This window comes from Scyliorhinus torazame, chromosome 4 (assembly GCF_047496885.1).
Source record: "Scyliorhinus torazame isolate Kashiwa2021f chromosome 4, sScyTor2.1, whole genome shotgun sequence".
Lineage (NCBI taxonomy): Eukaryota > Metazoa > Chordata > Chondrichthyes > Carcharhiniformes > Scyliorhinidae > Scyliorhinus > Scyliorhinus torazame.
Genome location: NC_092710.1, coordinates 251,129,293 through 251,146,271, shown reverse-complemented (window position 1 = coordinate 251,146,271; position 16,979 = coordinate 251,129,293). Strand labels below are relative to the sequence as shown.

Here is a 16,979-nt window from a genome sequence, read left to right as displayed (position 1 = left end):
ATGGTGATCTTTCAGAGGGTGTGTGCAGACTTGATGGGCTGAATGGCCTCCACCTGCACTGTAGGAATTCTATTAGCTGAACACAGGTCCCTGGCGCTGTGAGGCAGCAATGCTAACCACGGTGTCACTGTGCTGCTCTATTGAACTGGGAAGGTCTGAATAGCATCAGGGAGTACATTAACTGCTTGTTTGTACTCGATGTCTGCTTGGACATAATTTGTTAATTACCTTTTCCATAAGAGTGCCTCGGTTCCAAAAATTGATAAAAGGCAAGGACTGCGAGATGTAGTTTGCACCAACCCTACCTGAGGTGCACGCTAAGAGGCAATCTGTAACCAATTACATATTTGTCCGTGTACTTTGTCGATTATTCTTTTTGAAAAAAATACTTTTCACTGACAATAAATCAATCAATCAATTTTAGTATGGCCAATTCACCTAACCTGTACATCCTTGGACTGTCGGAAGAAACTGGAGCACCCGGAGAAAACCCACACAGACATGGGGAGAACATGCAAACTCCACACAGACAGCAACCCAAGGCCCGAATTAAACCCGTGTCCCTTGCGATGTGAAGCAAGCGGTGCTAACCACTGTGCTAATGTGCCACAGATATTAGATAATTTAGGATACTCAGAGCCACTATAACATATATATATTGCTTGGGATCCGAGACCAGACACATTTCAGACAAGGAGACACTTGATGCCAACAGAAAAGTATCAAGACTAGTTATTTATTTATTTTTTTAGAAAATAATTTTTATTAAAGGTTTTCATAAAATATCAAAAACAAAATGAGAAAGAAAAAGAACCCAACAGGGTTAAGTACAAAACACAATCTAAAAAAGCAACCCCCCAAACCACTCCCCCCTGTACCTAAATAATAAATTAACATTAGCACCCCGACTGAAGACAACAGGTGTATACACTGTCATGATATTCAAACACACATCACAACACACACATCATGATAGACGGACCAACAGACCAATTAGCACGCATAACACGACAGCCAATCACATACAAGAGCAGACACAGTATAGGACAAGAAACATGACACCTCCTGGTCAGTCCATCTGGAGACAGGACAAGGCCAGGACCTCATTAACAAGACACTCACACAGTCACAACGTGCTGAGCACCAAGTCTGATGTATAAATAGTTAAATGGAATAAAACTGCGCTGTACCAATCGCAACCGTGTTGGTTCGTCTTTACCTCAGAGCACCCAACACCACATGGTACCAGTGAGTGAATCGATACTTACCGGCAAATCTGCCATGCTGAGCCATGGACACCCACAACAAACCGCAGCCGTTGCATGTCACTGGGAACCTGGGCACCAATTGGAAGCTCTTCAAGCAGCGATTCGAACTGTTCATGCAAGCCAACGGAAAACAGGACGCCTCGGACGAAACAAAGATTGCCATGCTCCTCACTACCGCAGGACAGCACGCCATCGATGTATACAACTCCTTGGTGTTCGCGGAAGGCGAGAACAAATCTAAATATGACACAGTCCTCCTCAAGCTCGAACAGCACTTCAACGTTGAGGTCAATGAAAGCTTTGAGAGGTATATCTTTCAGCAGCGCCTGCAAGGTAAGGATGAGCTCTTTCAGTCCTTCCTGACGCACCTCCGCATACTCGCGCAGTCCTGCGGTTACGGCACCACCTCAGAGTCCATGATCCGGGACCAGATCGTTTTTGGCGTTGCCTCCAGTGGCCTACGCCAGCAGCTTCTAAAAATTAAAAGCCTGACCTTCGCATCTGCAGTTGAAGCCTGTGTCCTGCATGAAAATGCGACCAGCCGCTATGCCCAATTTCAGGCGACCGAATCAGCACGGAGGGGGTCCCAAGCGATCGAATCGGCAAGCCAGGCCGCCCACGAGGCCGAACGCATCCAGGCAATCGAGTTTCTCCCGGCCCGCGGCCCGGACGAGGGCGGCCGTTTCGCGCGCTGAGGCCTCCCGCGTTTGTGCGCGCCAAAACCTACGGCAACACTGAGGGACATGCTGCGCAGGCGCCACCGACGCAAGACCGAACATGCGCAGTGGCGTAACGAACCCCATGACGTGCGGCAACTGTGGAGCTGCACATTTAAAAGGGCAATGTCCTGCAAAAACCCGACAATGCCTACGCTGTGGCAAGATGGGCCACTACGCTGCCTACTGTCGAGCGGCTCAACCTGTGGATCTTCCACATCTCCGACAACCTCGCAGACACATGCAAACCATTCAGCCTCCACATCACGACATCCAAACCGACGACATAGATGACCAAGACGCCTTCCGGGTTGCGGTCATTGATGTGAACCGGGTCAACACCATCAATCCGGCCGATGAATGGAGTGCCACCCTGACGGTCAACCGATCGCCGATCACTTTCCGCCTGGACACTGGCGCCTCCGCCAACCTCATAGCATGGTCAGCATTCTATGCCATGAAGGTCAGACCACCAATCCAGCTCCATGGTGTGTGTCAAGAAGCCCTCTGGCGGGCTCCGCATCTGTATAGACCCCAAAGACCTCAATAATAACATTATGCGGGAACATTATCCCATACCCAAACGGGAGGAGATCACCAGTGAAATGGCCCAAGCGAAGATATTCACGAAACTGGATGCTTCTAAAGGATTTTGGCAGATCCAACTGGACCCGTCCAGCTGTAAGCTATGTACCTTCAACACCCCTTTCGGCAGATTCTGCTACAACCAGATGCCATTTGGCATCATCTCGGCATCCGAGGTCGTCCACAGAATCATGGAGCAGATGATGGAAGGCATCGAAGGGGTGCGCGTATATGTGGACGATGTCATCATCTGGTCCACCACACCGCAGGAGCACATACATCGTCTCCAACGCGTTTTTGCCCGCATACGGGAAAACGGCCTGCGCCCCAACCGAGCCAAGTGCGCCTTTGGCCAGACCGAATTGAAGTTCCTGGGGGACCATATCTCCCGGTCAGGGGTCCGTCCGGATGCAGACAAGGTGAGCGCCATCACAGCCATGCCGCAGCCGGCCGACAAGAAGGCTGTCCTATGCTTCCTTGGCATGGTCAACTTCCTAGGGAAATTCATTCCCAACCTTGCCTCCCACACAACGACTCTGTGCCACCTCGTCAAAAAATCTACAGAGTTCCAGTGGCAACACACACACCAGCTGGAATGGGAGGAGCTCAAACGCAAACTCACCACGGCACCAGTGTTGCCGTTCTTCAACACGTCTCATCCCACCAAAATCTCAACTGATGCCAGCCAAGCCGGCATTGGAGCAGTGCTCCTGCAGAGGGATGACACGTCGTCATGGGCCCCGGTTGCCTATGCATCGCGGGCCATGGCCCCCCACAGAGCAGCGATATGCGCAAATTGAAAAAGAATGCCTGGGCTTGCTAACCGGTTTAGACAAGTTCCACGATTACGTCTATGGTCTTCCACGGTTCACGGTCGAAACTGACCACTGCCCCCTGGTCAGCATAATAAACAAGGACCTGAACTAGATGACCCCTCGCCTCCAGCGCATCCTACTTAAACTCAGGAGGTACGACTTCCAACAGGTCTACACTCCAGGGAAGGACCTCATCGTGGCGGATGCCCTATCCAGAGCAGTGAGCACGCCACCAGATGCGGAGGGGTTTGTATGCCAGGTCGACGCACAGGTGGCCTTGACAGCGGCAAATCTGCCAGCTGACGACTCCAGTCTGGCCCGCATCCGCCGAGAGACAGCGGCCGACCCCCTTTTACAGCGAGTGATGCGCCACATGACGGGAGGATGGCTCAAAGGGCAGTGCCCGCAGTTCTATAATGTACGAGACGACCTCGCCATCATTGATGGGATCCTTCTGAAGCTGGACCGGATTCTGATTCTGCACAGTATGCGCCAGCTGGTTCTCGATCAAATACACAAAGGCCACTTGGGGGTCGAGATGTGCAGACGGAGGGCCCGAGAGGCGGTAGACTGGCCGGGCATTAGTGACGATATTGCCAACATGGTGATCAACTGTACAACCTGCCAAAGGTTTCAGCCGGCGCAACCTTCTGAGACGCTTCTGCCCCATGAGCTGGTGACGTCCCCCTGGGCGAAGGTGGGTGTCGACCTATTTCACGCGCTTGGCATGGACTATGTTATCATAGTGGACTACTTCTCCAATTACCCAGAAGTCATACGCCTGCACGATCTGACGTCGTCTGCTGTCATCAGGGCCTGCAAAGACATCTTTGCTCGCCACGGCATTCCGTTGACTGTCATGTCAGACAATGGGCCCTGTTTTGCCAGCCATGAATGGTCGTCCTTTGCGGCCTCGTATGGCTTCACACATCCCCAGTCCAATGGAAAAGCGGAGAAGGGCGTTCAAATTGCCAAGCGGCTCCTCTGCAAGGCTGCTGCTGCCGGATCGGACTTCTACCTCGCCCTGCTGGCCTATCGCTCGGCCCCACTAGCCACGGGTCTCTCGCCAGCACAGCTGCTGATGGGTCGCGCCCTCAGAACCACTGTGCCTTCCATCCTGGCACCAACAATAGAACATGCGCCGGTACTGCATAGGATGCAACTGCAGCGCGATCGCCAGAAGAGATCGTACGACACAAGGGCAACTGATCTTCCCTCCCTGGCCCCTGGAGACAACATCCGCATTCACCTACCAGACGGTGGCTGGTCAGCACCTGCCAAAGTTCTCTGACGCGTGGCTTCCAGCTCGTTCTTGGTACGCATGCCGGATGGATCCGTGCGTAGGCGCAATCGCCGAGCCCTTCGCCTACTTCCACTCTCGCAACGGAACCATACACAGACGCCGTGTCCTCCACTGGTTCCTGATAGCGACTTCGTGGAGCTGCCATATACCATGCCCTTTCTGTCGCCGCCCGTGGCCAGGCTCGCACCTCAGCCAGTGGTTCTCGACCCACCCTTGAGGCGGTCAACCCGAATCGCTGGCACGCCGGATTCAGGCACGAACGGCTATTCTCCACCCCCGCAACAGGCGCGATTTCAGCACAGAGGGTCGGAGAATCCTGCCACTTATTCTGAATTCCCATGGCCATGGCGAGAAATCACTGCGTGGGAAGGTATGCACCATTTAACCATGTTTTCCTGGCCTTATCCTCTTCTCCCTTGTTCTCTGGTAATGCGTTATGTGTAGAGGGGAGACAAATAGAGTTCAGTGATTGTATTGGGCCAACTGTAATGCTGTTCTTATTTCCTCCTCTGTATCTATGTATGTGGAAACATTTTTGCTATGCGACACCATTTCTGTTAAAATGGAAAAACGTCAATAAATGCTTGTTAAAAAAAAGAAAAGAGACATGTGTACAGAGGGTTTAGGTTAAGAGTGTCAAACATGTGTACTGCTACCCAGGAAGTCAGCAGAGACAAATACTATGGAATGGAAAATTGAATGAATGAGACAGTTCTTGAGAGTGTGGTGAAGAACTATAGTTTGTGGCACTGGCCTGACGCTGCAGAATCTTTTTGGGTCCTGTGCCTATAAAAGTTTGTTCTTGTGCTGAGTGTAAAACATATGGCTAAATTTACAATATAACAATTTACACAAAACACGCATGACACACAGAAGCTTTTAAATACCGAACTGTGTGACCAGTAACACGTACTTTTACATACTCCATTTTGTCCGATTGGGTGATACCAAATTATTCGATGTGATACCAAATTATTCGATGTAATCTTATACATATATCTTAGAAGTAATTTTACGAAAAATATTTTCCTAAAAATATTTAATAATCAACAGGTAAAATGGCCTTCATAGCGAGAGGACTCAAGTACAGGTGCAGGGATGTCTTGCTGCAATTATGCAGGGACTTGGTGAGGCCACACCTGGAGTATTGAGGGTAGTTTTGGTCTCCTTATCGGAGTATGATTGTTCTTGCTCTAGAGGAAGTACAGCCAAGGTTTATCAGACTCATTCCTGGGATGGCAGGACGGACATAGAAGTGATTGGGATGGTTATAATAATCTTTATTTGTGTCACAAATAAGCTTACATTAACATGGCAAAGATGTCACTGTGAAAAATCCCCAGTCACCACAATCCGGCGCCTGTTTGGATACACAGATGGAGAATTCAGAATGTCCAATTCACCAACAAGCAGGTCTTTTGGGTCTTCCTCGGTGGGAGGAAACCGGAGCACCCGGAGAAATCCACAGACACGGGGAGAATGCGCAGACTCCGCACAGACAGTGACCCGAGCGGAATCAAACCTAGGACCCTAGAGCTCTGAAGCAACAGTGCTAACCACTGTGCTACTGTGCCACCCATTTGGATTGTATTCATTACAGTTCAGAAGATTGAGGGGGGCATCTCATTGAGGATCATAGTGGATGCAAGAAGGATGTTCCCCATGTGGGGGTATCTAAAACCAGGGGTCACATTTGATGATACTGATTAAACCATTTAGGACAGAGATTAGGAGAAATTTCTTTATCCAGAGAGCGGTGAGTCTGTGGAATTTGTTACCATAGGAATTAGTGGAGGCCAAAAAATTGTGTGTTTAGAAGAGGCACGGGGCAGCATGGTAGCACAGTGGTTAGCACAGTTGCTTCACAGCTCCAGGATCCCAGGTTTGATTCCCGGCTTGGATCACTGTCTGTGCGGAGTCCGCACATTCACCCTGTGTCTGTGTGGGTTTCCTTCGGGTGCTCTGCTTTCCTCCCACAGTCCAAAGATGTGCAGGTTAGGTGGATTGGCCATGCAAAAATTGCCTTTGGTGTCCAAAAAAATAAAAGGCTAATGGGGCTTACTGGTTACAGGGATAGGGTAGAGACGTGGGTTTGAGTAGGGTGCTCTTTGTAAGGGCTGGTGCAGAACTCAATGGGTCGAATGGCCTTCTTCTGCACTGTTGATTCTATGATTCTATGAAGCAGTTAGGTATAGCACTTGCGACAAAGGGGATTTGGGGGAAGGCAGGATTAGGCCATTGAGTAGGATGATCAGGATGATCCTAATGAATGACGGAGCAGGCTTGAATGACTGAATGGCCTCCTCCTACTCCAATTTTCTATGTTTCTATGAACCATTTCCGCACTGGATCCAGGTTCCCCTTAGAAGATCATGGCCACTGACCCACCTCAGTCCATGCCTTCCTGGTGAGGTGAGTGGCCTCCTCCTCCCATCCCTCAACATCAGGACGTCTCACCTTTGTGTAACTGCCTCCAGCAGGCTTCAGAAGTAGTCATTTGGGAAACGGAGCACTTTCTGGCTGCCCAAACTCCCATCCTGTCTGCTGTGGCCTCCTGCTGCTGCCAATCTGCCAACAGAGAATAGTCTACAGCCTGTGGAGGCGGCTTTTGAACGTTGCAGCCAGCCACTATTAGACACAGCACTCACCGCGTGCCAGCCCCTCTTAACCAATTCAGTCGCAAATCCCGCTTGCTGTCTGGTGTACCATTAATCCACTGCTAGATGATGAGAGCGAGAGAACATAAGCTTTATTACACAATTGAGATTACTGCCTGGGATCGCTGTAACAACTGAGCACCACCCACAGGCAGCCGGTCTATATACCGTCCGGGGGGGTGGTGAAGCCCACCAGGGTTCCAGTACACTACATGGAAGAGGGATCATATTACAGTACTCTACAGACAACTTATTCTGGTGAATACATTCACCCCCTGTTAAAAAAAATGAAGTCCAGCGGGGGTGAAGTGGGGTCATCAAATGTTCAGTCTGTCTGGAGGCCGGACTGTTCTACTGGACCTCCTCAGCCCTGGCGGTGCAGCGGGTGCTGCCGATGTGGTCATTGACTCCGGGAGCGTGTCGCCTGGTGCTTCGGGCCGGCGTGTCAGCGACGGTTGAGGAGTGGGGGTAAGCAGGGGGTTGGTGGATAGCGGTAAGGGGGAGGTGGATGGCGGCAGCGTAAACCCAGACAGTACAGGAACCACGGGGGGGGGGGGGGGGGGGCATAAAGGGTTGGGGAGGTGGCGGTACCTCCACCTCCTCAACCCTTTATGTCCCCCCGTGGCTCCTGTACTGTCCAGGTTTACGCTGCCGCCATCCACCTCCCCCTTACCGCTATCCACCAACCCCCTGCTTACCCCCACTCCTCAACCGTCGCTGACACGCCGGCCCGAAGCACCAGGCGACACGCTCCCGGAGTCAATGACCACATCGGCAGCACCATGATCAGGCTTTAATAAAATGTATAAGCCGAGTGACCGTTGGGTGACAGAGGTCACTGTGGATAGCCTGAAGTCTGCAGTCTTGCGCGCTGGCTCATGTGGACAGGGTATTTGGGGGCTCGTTGAGCTCCCCAGGACGATACTTAATATTGTAAGTATAGGTGGAGAGTTCGATTTGTTCACTTTTTATTTGTTCACTCTTCCACCTCAAGATTTGTTCACTTTTTATTTTGCCCCATTGTACGTTGTCGAACATAAAGACAATCGACCGTTGGTCGGTGATGAGGGTGAACCTCCTACCGGCTAGGTGGTGCCTCCAATGCCGCACAGCTTCCATAATTGCTTGCGCTTCCTTCTCGACTAGAGGAGTGTCGAATCTCGGAGGCGTGGAGGGTTCTAGAAAAGAAGGCTACTGGCCTGCCCGCCTGGTTGAGGGTGGCGGCCAGGGCGACGTCTGACGCATCGCTCTCTACCTGGAAGGGGATGGACTCGTCCACCGCGTGCATCGCATCTTTGGCAATATCTGCCTTGATTCGGCTGAAGGGGCCGGTACCGGCAGGCACGCAGCCACATTGCGGGGTCCGCGGGCCTGTGAGTCTGTGGGTCGGGCCTGGTACGCTTTCGACTTCAGGGCTTTGCATCGGGCCAGACAGACTCTGGCGAAATGTCCCTTTTTGCCACAGTCGCTGCATGTCGCGGTGTGGGCTGGGCAACGTGGCCGGTGGTGTTGGCCCTGACCGCAGAAGTAGCAAGGCGGTCTCCGGGCTGAACGGGCAGCCGCGCAGCACAGGCCTGGGATGTAGTCGGGTCTGGTGAGGTCTGGTGACGGCCACGCCTGTGCTGCCCACGAGGGGTTCGCTGGGTCTGCCGGGAACGCGCGGAGGCTCTGGTAGGCCACCTCTAACAACGTGGCTAGTTTTACCATGTCCTGTAGGTCAGTGGTCCCGTTTTCCAGCAGCCGCTACCGGATGTAGTTAGACCAGACCCCAGCCACGTAGGTGTCCTGGATCATCAGATTCATGTACTCGCCAGCCTTCACATCCTCGCAGTTGCAGTTGCAGGCGAGTAGAGTCAGGCTCTCCAGGTACTCGTCCAGCGATTGCCCAGCGCGTTGTCGGTGGGTAGTGAGGCGGTGCCGCGCGAACACTTCGCTTACGGGCTTCACAAACTGTCTCTTTAGATTCGCAACCGCCGCATCATACGTGGCTGTGTCCTGGATTGTACCCGAGATTCGGTGGCTCATCCGGGCTTGGAGGAGGTGCAGCTTGAGAGCGTCAGAGGGAGGCATTGCAGAGGAGTCGAGGTAGGCCTCAAAACAGCAGAGCCAGTGGGAGAAGATTTCCTTAGCTTCCACTGCTCGTGCGTCGAGTTCCACTTTATCAGGCTTCAGAGCGGCTTCCATAGTGATGTTTTTGTGTAATAAATTGATGTACCATTAATCCATTGCTAGATGATGAGAGCGAGAGAACATAGGCTTTATTACACAAGAACTTGCCTGCCTGAGATCGCTGCAACAACTGCGCGCCGCCCACAGGCGGCCGGTCTATATATCGTCCGGGGGGGGGGCGGAGCTAGAGGCGGAGCCCACCAGGGTTCCAGTACACCACATGGAAGAGGGATCATATTACAGTACTCTACAGACAACTTATTCTGGTGAATACATTCACCACACTGTCGCGTAATATCACAAGTTTTAATTGGATTTGGGCAGGACCAGGATTCACGGCCACTTCTGGTTTCACCCGCCAAGCATGCCTGTCAAGTATTAAATTCTACACTAAATGTTTCAATAAACATAAGAGGGAAAAACAGAGTTGATGCTCCAGGACAATGACCTTGCATTAGAAAAGGGAAATTTACAAATGTAAACGGTTTTAAGCAAACAAAGATTAGGCGGGATGATGGGGCGGTTGTGGAGGATGGTGGAAAAAGGATGGAAAAAAAAAAAGTCAGTGGCAGGATGGATGACAGGATAGATTAAATGGCAAAACTTGGTGGTGTAAAGTTTAAGGAAGTAATAATGGAGAAAGTGATAAAAGATGTGTGTCTAAAGGAGGTATGAATGGCAGGTTGAATAGCTACCTTCCAAAAGTAAAAACAGGAGAAAAATAAGGCTAAGACCCAAACCTGCAAAGAAAAAAAGAAACAAAATGGGGTCAGAGATTTATGGACTGAAATTGTTGACGGCAAATGTTGAGTCTGGAAAGCTTTAGAGTACCTAATCCCTTCTCAAGCTTAAGTTGAGCTTCATTGGAACATGGCAAGAGGTTGAAGACCGAGATCAGAGTGAAAAGCATGGTCAAGAATTAAATGACTAATGACACACTTTGTGCAGCACGGTAGCACAGTGGTTAGCACTGTTGCTTCACAGCTCCAGGGTCCCAGGTTCGATTCCCGGCTTGGGGCACTGTCTGTGCGGAGTCTGCACGTTCTCACTGTGTCTGCATGGGTTTCTTTCGGGTGCTCCGGTTTCCTCCCACAAGTTCCGAAAGACATGCTGTTAGGTAATTTGGACATTCTGAATTCTCCCTCAGTGTACCAGAAAGGTGGCGACTAGGGGTTTTCACAATAACTTCATTGTAGTGTTAATGTATGCCTACTTGTGACAATAAAGATTATTATTACATTTTTTCTTAAAGTTCTTCATGGGCAGTGGTATGTCAATGGCAAGACATCACGACAAAACATTCATCCAGTCTGCGTTTGGACTCCCAGTGCAGATGCAAATCAGCAAAGTGTCTTTTCAGATCGGTTTCCTAGAATTTACAGTGCAGGAGGCCGCCTTTCAGCCCATCGAGTCTGCACCGGTTGTTGACATGCAACTGTGTCATCTTTTCTGATTATTACACTAAAAATATGGTCATTCATTGCCGTCTCAACAAAATAAAAACTGCAGCACTGGCAATTTGTATCTGTGGGGGCAAAGAAATGTTGGCCCTGAGGAAGCTTTCTGGGTAAAATGTTAAAATGATTATAAAATAAGACAAAAAGTTGATTTTCGTGACTACACAATTTATTTGGTACAACAAATAGAGTATTAAAATTTTTTGCGCCTGCTGATGTGATAATGACCCCACCCGGGGAGAGAACACCAGAGGTGATCATCTCCCTGGACGCAGAAAAAGCCTTTGACAGAATCGAGTGGAAGTACCTCAGAGGTACTGGAGTGGTTTGGGCTCGGAGCAGGGTTAATCTCCTGGGTAAAACTCCAGTACATCGTGCCCACAGCGAGTGCGCGGACCAACACCACCAGCAAAGGTCACAAGGCAGGGATGCCTGCTATCCCTGCTCCTATTCACCCTGGTCATTGAGCCACTAGCGAACGCCCTCAGAATGGCAGGGAGGGGTCAGAGAGCACAGTCTCAATCTATGCAGATGACCTGCTCCTCTATGTTCCGGACCCGCAAAGCAGCATGGAGGGGATCACAAAGCTCTTGAAAGAGATTGGAACCTTCTCAGGCTACAAACTCAGGCCCAAGCAAAAGTTAAATCTCCCAGTGAACCCGCAAGGGAGAGGAGCAGAGCTGGAGGAACTGCCGTTTAAACATGCCCCAAAACAAATTCCACTACCTGGGGATCCAAATTGACCATGACTGGACACAAATCCACAAATGGAACCTGAAAAGTCTGGTGGGGAAGGTAAAGAAGGACCTGCAGAGGTGGGACACACTCCCACTCTCCCTGGCGGGGAGGGCTCAGATGATCAAGAGAACGTACTACCCAAGTTCCTCTTCCAATCCATTCTGATCTACATCCCCAAGGCCTTTTTTAACAGGATAGATAAAGTGATCGTGGGGCGGGTGTGTGTGTGTGTGGAGCTTCTGTGTGTGCTGTTTGTGGAGTGCTTGTGCGTGTGTAACCAAGGATCCCCCAAAAAGCCCTCACTTCCACCATATCCCCGTACCCAATAACCCCTCCTAACCCGCTTGGTCACTAAGGGCAATTTATCATGACCAAAAAAGGTCCTGCAGAGAAAGAAAAGCATGGGAGGCCTGGCCCACCCAAACCTGCAATACTACCATTGGTCGGGCACAGCGGAAAGAGTGAGGTGATGGGTAAGGGCATAACAACACTCCCATCCCCATCAGCTAAGCACTCTATAAGCCCAGTGGTCATAGCCAGTCTCCAAACATGGAACCAGCTAAGGCAACATTTCGGCCTGACCAGAATGTCCACCATGGCCCCCATCTGCAACAACCACAGGTTCACGCCAGCCACAATGGACAACAGTTTTACGAGGTAGACACAGGACGAGGGGATTCTGATAGTTAGGGACTTCGACAAGAACGACAATCAGAGGAGTTGACAGAGAGGCTGCAGCTGTCCAAAGGGAACGAAATACGACATTTACAAATAAAAAACTTCCTCCGTAAGGAGACGTCATACCCACGGACACAGAGACACTCAAGATAGAGGAACTATTGTACCCAGGCGACCTAGGAAAGGGGAACTGCGGGGACCTATATGGGCAACTACTGGACAAGACACGGGAAAAATGGGAGGAAGAACTAGGGATAGAAATGGGGTGGGGACCGTGGAGAGAAGCACTGCACAGGGCAAACTCCACCTCCACATGCACAAGGCTAAGGTAATGCAGCTGAAAGTGATGCACAGAGCACACTTAATCGGAACCCCAATGAGCAGCTTCCTCTGAGAGGTCGAGGACAAATGTTTACGGTGTCAGGGAGGCCCGGCCAACTAAATCCACATGGTCTGGGCATGCCCCAGACACGTCAGGTTCTGGACAGCCTTTTTTGAAGAAATGTCCCATGGTTGTGGGGAGGAGTGTGGAGAGGGAGGAGTTAAAAACCCACAAGAAGCCCGCGAGCGCAAGAGGCACAGCTGCAGCGGGATAAACCCTAGGGGAAAAGGAGGAACAGAGGAAATGGCAATAAGCGAAGCTGCAAAAGCCAGGGCCAACAATAGGAAGGGCAGCACAAGCAGACCGGCCAAATAAGGCCCACAGCCACTGAAGGGAGACGGAGCAGACTATTATAAATACGCACAGCGAGCCTAGCCTGTTTATCTTTCTTTTTACTTTCTACTTCTTTCTTTGCCTCTTGTTTAAACCAGAACTGCACCCTGATTGCCTTTGTAAAGTATTACTTGCAAGTTCGATGCCTGTACCTCAAATGTTCAAGTCACACATATGTAATGTAAAATGATTTAACGATAACATTTAAAAATCTAATAAAAACATGTTTTTCAAAAAGTGTCAACTAAACTTGGCAAAGCAAAAACTTCCATTTTGGAAATAAAATAAATGGATTACCTCTTTTTATACATTTCAAAACCAAATACTGAACATCTGCAATATGTTTGAACACGTGTCAAAATAAACAGTTGAAATGTCAAACAATACTCTATCCATATGTTACATCAAACAGCTCCTTCAAGAAGGTTCAAGATTTGAAATTTGGCATGCGCACAGCACCAAATACAATTATATCCCCTCAGGCTAGATAATGAGCAATCCAGAGTTGCTAAATATTTTAAAGGAAATGTTCATTAAAACTTCCACCCAAGGCAAAATTAAACTTACCAGATTTTCCTCATACGTCATTTGTTCAAATAACCAGCATTCAAAAAAAGGTCTGTGTGTCTGTATTTTGTTTGGGGGGGGGGGGGGGGGGAGGAGAAGAGAGGGAAAGGAAAAATGGTTGTAACCCAAAGTACTGCCTCTCTAAAATGATTTGCTGAATTGAGTCCATGCATCTGAGAGCTAAAATTCAAGAGCAAGCTCACACTTTATCATTAGAAAGCACAGGAAACAACATCTGATGCAGTTATTCCATGTTGACATGTGGACCTTATGCATAGAACATACAGTGCAGAAGGAGGCCATTCGGCCCATCGAGTCTGCACCGACCCATGTAAGCCCTCACTTCCACCCTATCCCCATAACCCAATACCCCTCCTAACCCCCTTGGTCACTAAGGGCAATTTATCATGACCAATCCACCTAACCTGCACGTCTTTGGACTGTGGGAGGAAACCCACGCAGACACAGGGAGAACATGCAGACTCCGCACAGACAGTGACCCAGCGGGGAATCAAACCTGGGACCCTGGCGCTGTGAAGCCACAGTGCTAGCCATTTGTGCTACCATGCTGATGTTCATTGGATTTTCTTTCAAACATTATCCCTGCACTCCATCCCAAATCCCTGTAAAAAGAAAAAGAATGACATACCCCACAAACAAATTACCAGCTCTGGATTGGTCACCAGGCAACATATAAATTCTTTGTTGCTTCACATAAAACGTCCAAGAGAAATGCAAATATTGTTTGCAAACAAGATGGGTGGAATTTTCCTAAAATGTGACTGTTTTAGACTGAAACCCATTCCTCCAGCACACAGCCGTGTTTTCACTCCAGATTCTCCAGCACTCAATGCACATGGATCTGGGGGCATGGTTTGCACTGGCACTCTGGCAGGATGGGGCTGATAAGAGTGGTACGGTCGGCTACAGAGAGATCAGAGCACCATCATTAAAGGGCACCCCAATCTGCGCAAGAAATGAACTTCCTCAAACTCTTTGCCTCCCCCCGCCATGGACGCGAGAGGATTTTGCCTGTCTCAAGGGGCACACCCCATTCCCAAAGGCATCAGGGTAAAGACCTCTCCACCAGCATAGACATACTGGCCCCCCTTCCCCCACCGCCAAAAGGCTTCCCCAGAGTCCCCCACTGGCACTGACAGGGTACCAGGGAGCAGTCCTATGGCGTGGTCACCATGGCTGGTTTTAGTTTCACACTGGCTGGGAGGGAAGACACATATCAGACTCAAGTCCTTCCTGTGTGTGAACCTGATCATGTCATTGGTGGGGGCAGAGAAGATCTCGAACTGAAATCTCACGGGCACAAATCCTGTTTTTGGGCTCTCACGAGATTTAGCGGCCTTTTTGGAATCTGTGCCTGTGGCTGCTAAATCATGGCCCACATGTCAACTCTCGACTTTAGGCTCGTTCATCTTCTATTTAAACTGCGGTAGATTCCCATATAATATAGAAAGTAAACCATCCATAATTGAATACCCTATTTTGGAGCAAATCAATTAACCAAGTAAAACAATCAAACAAAGTAAGGCACAATTGAATACCTCTGTTCTACTAACAGTTAGCTCCCAAGCCTGTATATGGTTAATTGCATATTAATTGAACGTTTGTGTACATTTACTACCAAGTTAAAGCCCCAAGCTCTCGTGGCTGCCCTGCCAGTACTCCATCTATTAGATAATAACCCTGACCGCTACTAAATAACCCTCGCCACTTGAAAGAGACTCACCAGCGACTCACTCCTCGTCTGTTGACATTACTTAACTACATGGAAACTAAAAGCTTCACTTAACCCTTTTTGATCAAATAAAAGTTTTAATTTTTCAGCTGCTTAAACTAACTCACCAAATTTGAAGAAAGGGAAACATAGCTACAATACTCACCAGTCGAGCAACTCAGAAGCTCTATGACTTCACAGATGGATTAAAAAAAAAGTTTTCAGACTCCAGTGCCTCCGAGCCGCATCTGCTCCCGATTCCCGGCTCAGGTTGATTGCAAATGATAACAAACAAAATCTAACTACTAACATGCAATAGCTTGTTAATTAATTTTTACAGGATGGGGGCTGCACTGATTTAGGCCAGCATTTCTTGCCCTTAAGGTTGCGGTGAGCTGCCTTCTTGAACCACTGCAGTCCATGTGGTGCAGGTACACTCACAGTGCCGTTAAGGTGTTCCAGGATTTTGACCCAACGACAGCAAAGCAACAGCAATATATTTCCAAGTCAGGATGGTGAGTGACTTGAAGGTGAGCCTCCAGGTGGTGGTGTTTCCATGTTTCTGCAGCCCTTGTCCTTCTGGATGGTAATGGTCGTGGGTTTGGAAGATGCCGCCCAAAATGCCTCAGTGAGTTCCTGCAGCACATCTTGTAGATGGTACACATGGCTACTACTATGTGTCGGTGGTGGAGGGAATGAATGTTTGTCAAAGGGGTGCCAATCAAGCTCGCTGCTTTGTTCTGGATGATGTTGAGCTGCACTCATCCAGGCAAGTGGGGAATATTCTATTACACTTCTGGCTTGTGTACTTGCAAATAGTGGACAGAGTTTGGGGAATTAGGAGGCGAGTTGCCCGCCGTAGGATTCATAGCCTCTGACCTGCTCTTGCAGCCAAAGTATTTACGTGGCGAGTCCAGTTCAGTTTCTGGACAATTGTAACCCCCCTGGATGTTGCTAGTAGGGGCTTCAGTGATGGGAATGCATTTGAATGTCAACGGGTGGCTTCCGGTGGCGGCCATGGTGTGAGTGATCACACACAGAGCATCTCCTGCTTAAAGGCACAGAAGAGAGCTCTTTTTACCTGATATTGGGTGGAATTTTGATGAAAAGGTGTGGGTGAAAGTCAGAGGAGTAGTTTCCCCCGGGATTGGTATGTCTGCTGGTTTCCAATCCCGGTAGAAGACATGAGAGACCTGACTAAAGAGTTGAAGGAAGCCTGAGCGACAGCAGCCGGTGTAAGGAATATTGCGGGGAAGGGCTGGTGCAAGGTGAAAGTCCCCTGATGGAGTAGTTGATTGCTTTTTAAGGAAGAATTCTGCCAGCAGAGGATGGAAATGCGGGAGGATCACTCGAAGGCCATTGAAGGAGCTGTGGCACCCCTGAAGAGTTCGATGGAACGAGTGGAGAAATGCTTGGAGGTACAGTGGTCGCAGGTTCGGGAGATCGAAGGAGTAGTCTCGGACCACAGCGATCGTGTGGTGGCTCTGGAGGCAGATGTGGGGCTCCTAGGAGACCTTTGTAAAACGTTGAGGGCAAAGATGTAGGTGCAGGAGATGACCTCAAGAAGGCAGAACCTGCG

At 49.6% G+C, this 16,979-nt stretch overlaps 1 protein-coding gene across 4 annotated transcripts in view; it reads right to left on the bottom strand.

Moving 5' to 3' along the window:
* Nucleotides 1–16,979, bottom strand: part of LOC140410879 (NADP-dependent malic enzyme-like) — a 955,016-nt gene that overhangs the window by 572,718 nt on the left and 365,319 nt on the right. The gene's annotated exons all lie outside the window — the stretch shown is intronic.